This window comes from Canis lupus, chromosome 29 (genome assembly GCF_048164855.1).
Source record: "Canis lupus baileyi chromosome 29, mCanLup2.hap1, whole genome shotgun sequence".
Classification (NCBI taxonomy): Eukaryota; Metazoa; Chordata; class Mammalia; order Carnivora; family Canidae; genus Canis; species Canis lupus.
The window spans coordinates 35,100,626-35,107,961 of record NC_132866.1 but is presented as its reverse complement, the minus strand read 5'-3'; the positions used below and the strand labels follow the sequence as shown (position 1 = coordinate 35,107,961).

The 7,336-nt window shown below is 40.8% G+C and overlaps 1 pseudogene; it reads left to right on the top strand.

Moving 5' to 3' along the window:
• Positions 1-359: 359 nt before the first annotated feature.
• Positions 360-2,697, top strand: LOC140620599 (elongation factor 1-alpha 1 pseudogene; annotated as a pseudogene).
• Positions 2,698-7,336: the final 4,639 nt, after the last annotated feature.

The window sequence follows — 7,336 nt, the reverse complement described above, 5'->3', positions numbered from 1 at the left end:
ATGTTAAAGGATGAATTCACAACACAAATAGGGAGAAAAGGCAAACCAAAAGGAAGGAATAAATGAGCATCATTCCTTCCAGAATGTCAATCATGACAAAGTTCCGTGGGTCACAGACCCTACATCATGAGCAGAGTCTCATGTCCATTCTTTTTTTTTTAACTGAAGTTCGATTTGCCAACATATGGTATAGTACCCATTGCTCATCCCATCAAGTATCCTCCTCAGTGCCCATCACCCAGTCACCCCATCCCCCTGCCCGCCTCCCCTTCCACTATCCTTTTTCGTTTCCCAGAGTCATGTCCATTCTGATGCTCACTCACCATGCTCCTGCCCAGGCACACAGTTTGCTAGATACCTCTTCAATGGGTCACCTCTAGCTTGTTATTCCTACATCCTGTACAGTCAGTGAAAACAGAAGTGAGAGTCTCTTCCAGATCACTGAGGAATGTGTTTAGTTGTCTCATCATTTTAGCACTGGTCCATAAAAGAATCCCAACACTAAATTGATACTCTGCAGCTATCCTCATGGTGGAATACTATGCAGTTGTTATATTGTGATATTCCCAATGACAGTGGGGAAATGCTTGCAATATAGTATTAAGTGAAGAGACACAACACAAAGTTGCATTATAACTTTCATGCTGTTAAAAAAATAATAAGCCTAGAAGATATTTCAAGAAGATGACAATACCTTTTTTGCAATGGGTTTGCCACCATAACACAAGTGTGGTGAAAAACATCGCTAAACCTAAACCAAAATGGGAAAGGAAAAGACTCACATCAACATCATCGTCATTGGACATGTAGAATCGGGCAAGTCTACCACTACTGGCCATCTGATCTACAAATGTGGTGGGATCAACCAAAGAACTATTGAAAAATTTGAGGAGGAATCTGCTGAGATGTGAAAAGGCTCCTTCAAGTATGCCTGGGTCTTGGATAAATTGAAGGCTGAACATGAACGTGGTATCACCACTGATATCTCCCTGTGGAAATTTGAGACCGGCAAGTATTATGTGACCATCATTGATGCCCCAGGACACAGAGACTTTATCAAAAACATGATTACAGGCACATCTCAGGCTGACTGTGCTGTCCTGATTGTTGCTGTTGGTGTTGGTGAATTTGAAGCAGCTATCTCCAAGAATGGGAGACCCATGAGCATGTCCTTCTGGCTTATACACTGGTGTAAAGCAACTAATTGTTAGCGTTAACAAGATGGATTCCACTGAACCACCCTACAGCCAGAAGAGAAACGAAGAAATTGTTAAGGAAGTCAGCACCTACATTAAGAAAATTGTCTACAACCCTGACGCAGTAGCATTTGTGCCAATTTCTGGTTGGAATGGTGACAACATGCTGGAGCCAAGTGCTAACATGCCTTGGTTCAAGGGATGGAAAGTCACCCGTAAAGATGGGAATGCCAGTGGAACCACACTGCTTGAAGCTCTAGACTGCATTCTACCACCAACTTGTCCAACTGATAAGCCCTTGCGTTTGCCTCTCCAGGATGCCTACAAAAATGGTGGTATTGGTACTGTCCCAGTGGGCCGAGTGGAGACCTGGTGTTCTTCAGCCAAGCATGGTGGTCACCTTGGCTCCGGTCAATGTTACAACTAAAGTAAAGTCTGTTGAAATGCACCATGAAGCTCTGAGTGAGGCTCTTCCTGGGGACAATGTGGGCTTCAATGTCGAGAACGTATCTGTCAAAGATGTTCGTCGTGGCAATGTGACTGGTGACAGCAAAAATGACCCACCAATGGAAGCAGCTGGCTTCACGGCTCAAGTGATCATCCTGAACCATCCAGGCCAAATCAGTGCTGGGTATGCACCTGTCCTGGATTGCCACACAGTTCACATTGCTTGCAAGTTCGCTGAGCTGAAGGAAAAGATAGATCATCGTTCTGGAAAAAAGCTGGAAGATGGTCCCAAGTTCTTGATATCTGGGGATGCTGCCATTGTTGATATGGTTCCTGGCAAACCTATGTGTGTTGAGAGCTTCTCTGACTATCCTCCTCTGGGCTGTTTTGCTGTTCGTGACATGAGACAGACAGTTGCTGTGGGTGTCATCAAAGCACTGGACAAGAAGGCAGCTGGAGTTGGCAAAGTCACCAAGTCTGCCCAGAAGGCTAAATGAATACTATCCCCAATACCTGCTACCCCAGTCTTAATCAGTGGTGGAAGAATGGTCTCAGAACTGTTTGTGTCAATTGGCCATTTAAGTCTAATAGTAAAAGGTTGGTTAATGATAACAATGCATCGTAAAACCTTCAGAAGGAAAGGAGAATGTTTTGTGGACCATTTGTGGGGGGTTTTTGTGCGTGTGTGGCAGTTTTAGGTTATTAGTTTTTAAAATCAGTACTTTTTAATGGAAACAACTTGACCAAAAATCTGTCATAGAATTTGAGACCCATTAAAACAAAAGTTGAATGAGGAAAAAAAAGATGACAATAACAATGATCTATGACAGTAATGGGACTGACATATCTAGTTTTCCAAATTTTCTATAAAATTATGTGAAAAAATACATTTAATGAAGTTTAAACTTCATTCCACAATAGTCACTTTTTTACATACCCTTTGTTTCCTAGTACAGTATAATGAAATACTCTAGGTGCTTTAAGTCTCCAATGAAGTTCACTACCAGACAAAACATGTCCACTTCCATAATTATCAGTTTCCAAAAAATCAATTGCTGAGTTTTTTTTTAAGATAGATTTATTTATTTATTTATTTATTTATCTATTTATTTATGATAGAGAGAGAGGCAGAGACACAGGAGGAAGGAGAAGCAGGCTCCATGCCAGGATCGCGCCCTGGACCAAAGGCAGGTGCTAAACCGCTGAGCCACCCAGGGATCCCCAATTGCTGTGTTTTTAAAAATAAAACTTTAGGGATCCCTGGGTGGCTCAGCAGTTTAGCGCCTGCCTTTGGCCTAGGGCATGGTCCTGGGGTCTCAGGATCGAGTCCCACATCAGGCTCCCTGAGTAGAGCCTGCTTCTCCCTCTGCCTGTGTCTCTTCCTCTCTCTCTCTCTCTGTGTCTCTCATGAATAAATAAATAAAATCTTTTTTAAAAACTTATCAAATGTTATAATATTTATTTATATTCACCCATTTATAAAGTTATTCTAGAACACTTGCAAAACAGACAAGTACTTAGGGGAAAAAAACATGGCCTAATCTGACTTTGTGAACATATTGGTGACTAACTTTTTTATGTACATATGTATGTGTTTAATGGAACCAAACTATTTTATAACCTGCTTTTATTAATAAATCATAGACATTTTCCGCATATATCTGTTATTCTTACACATCATTTTTATGACTGCCTACTTTACTATTATGTGGATATGTCTTACCTTACTTAACCAAGTCCCCTTTGATAGAGAGGTAGGTGGGGGGTTTTTTCCTTCAGTCATAAATAAGACTATAATGAACTCTAATGATAAATCAAAGTGTATGTCCATTCAGATTTAACTCCTCAAAAAACACATTTCTCCAACATTCCATATGTGTTGGCTTAGTGTCTATTACATCTTAAGCTCTGTACTAAGCACCTTTTCATAATGGATTGTATTTATTTTATGTTTACTGACCCCTATACTTTATCTTTGATTTTTCCATGTTGCCAAGAATTATAGTGAAAATAACTTAACAGCTCATAATTTTCTCATGAGCACCCCTGGAACTTCCTAATAGCTTAATGTTTCTCATCCACCAGTTATGTGATAACTCTTAGTAATCTTAAGGTTTATATTTTAGCCAATGGTTCCAGTTTTACCTCTAGAAACAGCTGGGTGGATGACATATGCTCAAATGGTTTATTTACATCTAAATTGTCATTCTGTTCTAGAACATTTTGTGCATGATTCATCATTTGGCATATACCGTCTGGCGTGGCAACTATCAAAAATAATAGCCAGGTATGAATATGAATGTGCCAGTAAAGGAAGGAAAATCAAATTTAAGGTTAAAAAAAAAAAAGGTAGGGACGTCTGGATAGCTAGCTCAGCAGTTGAGCTCTGCTTTTGGCTCAGGGCATGATCCTGGAGTTCAGGGATCAAGTCCCACATCCGGCTCCCTGAGGGACTGTGTGTGTGTGTGTGTGTGTGTGTGTGTGTGTGTGTGTGTGTAACTGCCTGTGTCTTTGCCTTTCTCTGTGTGTCTCTCATGAATAAATAAAATTAAAAAAAAAAAAAAAGTAGTAACAGGGCAGCCCTGGTGGCGCAGCGATTTAGCGCCGCCTGCAGCCGGAGGTGTGATCCTGGGGACCCGGATCGAGTCCCAGGTCGGGTTAGGGAAGCATGGAGCCTGCTTCGCCCTCTGCCTGTGTCTCTGCCTCTCTCTCTCTCTCTCTGTGTCTCTATGAATAAATAAATAAATAAAATCTTAAAAAAAAAAAAGTAGTAACAATAATATAAAATCTTCTTAAAATGCAGTGCTGTCTTCACTTACTAGCCAGGAGTCAATGGATTTAATTCAGTAATAGGAGGGTGTTTTCAGTATTTAGAGCATATATTACTCAGAGTTCTCTCAGGAAAATAGAGCTCTTGCCAGTTGGTTCAATGAAGATAAGTTAATACAGGGAACCCATTATAAAGGTGTTAGAACAATTGAGAGGCTGAATAAAGAACAATGGGATAACCCAGAGATTCAAAACAGTGGAAAGTTGCTACATCATATTATCAAAACCCAAAAGCCAGAACAACAGGGCAGAAACTAGAAGTTCAAGACTCCCCCTGAAACAGAGAAAGGGGAAATGAAGGACCCTGGATTCTCCCTTTCTTTTCTCTCCAATCTCTCTTCTGAGTTCCCCACAGGTGAAATGTAGACAGAAGCCAGTTGGCAAAGAAACTTGGGAAAAGGCAGTCTACTGGGAGGGAGACGGCCCTGCTGGGATTTAGAAAAAAGTGGAGGAAGTAGATGTGGGATCTCAGATCAGATAAGCAAATGAGCAGTACAGCACACTAGCAACGAGCTAGAATTTTGCCATAAAGAGGGTACTTCTCTCTCATTGAAGAGAGAGCCCAATTTCTCAGTTTCCCAGAAGTCCAAATTTCTTGCCTTTAAACTCCAGTCTCCCATGTATAGGTCCCTCCCTACTTCCCACTTTTAATCTATTTGCACTTTGACCAGTGCTACTCACATTTCATCATCTTTGTCCATGGAGGCTGACCTAGACTTTGACCAGCTTTGCACTCTGTGTCTCTTTAACAGTTCTGGACTTGGGACCATATCCACACTTCTGACCTTTGCCCAACCCCATGGATCTGTCTGCACTTCCCAATTCCAGTTGTTCTTTCTCCAAATCACAATGAAGCCATAAATAGAGGCTTGTTTGTATTAAAATTACAATGGGAATTCATGTCATGACTAAAAAATCATGTATATCTATCAGACTGGCACTATTGACTGTATGAATAAATTGTGTGTGTGTGTGTGTGTGTGTGTGTGTGTGTTACTAGGTAGAAAAAAAAATTTTAACGACCAGTAAGTATTTTAGAGAAATCCTCCCCTTTCTTTTTCTTGTCTGATTTTTTGTTGTTTCTCACATTGAGATAGTTCTTGGAGGGTTAACTATACCTGAAGTTTTCCAAGTGGATTACTCCTTTGTACACTTGTCCTTCAAAGATGCCTTTAGATTCAGTTGAACAAAGCTTGAGGCTGGTCCAAGTGCAGGGAACTGGCATCACTGGGAAAAAGGAAGAGAGATTCCTTGGCAGAACACTTCCTTCCGCGTGAGAATACAGGTTCCCCAGGGTGTCACCCAAGAAAAGAACCTTTAAAATGAGGGCAAGCTCTATTGAGAAATGACATAGCCAAAAGAACACATGTCTTAATGAGTAGTTTGTTTTGTTTGTTTGTTTTCTTAAAATCAAATTTTCAATTATTTAAATCTTATGAGCTAAAGAAACAAAAGTTAGACAGCATTATTAATGTATAAGTTTTTAGATACCAGGAGCCTAAAAACTGTCCCTATGGAGGACTTTGAATTTATTGTAATCATTGTACTCTTATCCAATTCCTTCTGAAAGACAAGAAATTTCTCCCAAAGGAATCCACCAATATTAACATCAGAAACACTCAACCTCTTCAGGCCCCTCAAAGGACTCCACTTTGAACTTTGCTGATGAGTCTTCCCACTAATGTGACTGAATCACTGATACAGCCAAGCAGAGAAGACCCAGAATGCAGAGTAAGACATCTCAGTGTGGTTCAAGACCCAAGCCTATCACTTGCAATGGTGTAACTGTGGAAGAACATCCCTGTTCTGAGGATTGGCCCCTTCAGGCCTCCATTTCCTCATCTCTGGCAGGAGTAATGGAACCCACTTCACAGGGCTATAAGTACTAGATGGAATAAGGCACATAAAATGCTTCCCACAATGCCTACAGCATAGTAAGTATTCAATAAGAAATGGGTATTTTTATGATTGTTATCATTATTGGGTAGCTATGATATTTTGTAAAGTTAGGAGATGTCTCTCAAAAACAAATAAATATTAGACTTTAAATGTGATGTTATTCCCATCACCTCACCAATACATTCCTTGCACATTGCCAGTCCTTAGGTCCTATTGAGTAAATGTATTTAAACTTTAATCACATCTCTCTTCTGGAATAGATTATACCTTTACCTTTGACTCAAAACAATTTTACCCAGTGTTAGTAGACATGCTTTGTGGGAAAAGCAAATGTTACAGTCCCATATGTTCTGCTGCTAGTTCCCATAAAATGTTATACTTTAGGATAATTGACAGATCTCCGTCTGTTGACTATTAATTTTTGGGCAGTGGCTAGATTTTTTTTTAAGATTTTATTTATTTATTCATGAGAGAGAGAGAGAGACAGGCAGAGGGAGAAGCAGGCTCCATGCAGGGAGCCTGACGCAGGACTTGATCCCGGGACTCCAGGACCATGCCCCAGGCCAAAGGCAGGCACTAAACCGCTGAGCCACCCAGGGATCCCCAGCAGTGGCTAGATTTTAAGATGACCAACATCTATGTTGATTTCATCAGGCAGAGCATACATAATTCAGGAGCTTGATTTGATCAGAATTTTCTTTTTTTTTAAGATTTTATTTATTTATTTATTTATTCATAGAGACACAGAGAGAGAATGAGAGGCAGAGACACAGGCAGAGGGAGAAGCAGGCCCCATCCAGAGAGCCCGATGTGGGACTCGATCCAGGGTCTCCAGGATCACACCCTGGGCTACAGGCGGCACTAAACCACTGCACCACCGGGGCTGCCCTGATCAGAAATTTCTAAGAGGAAAAGGCTACTACCTTTTTCCTTTCTGGGGGGAAATATGAATAGATTACCAGTCA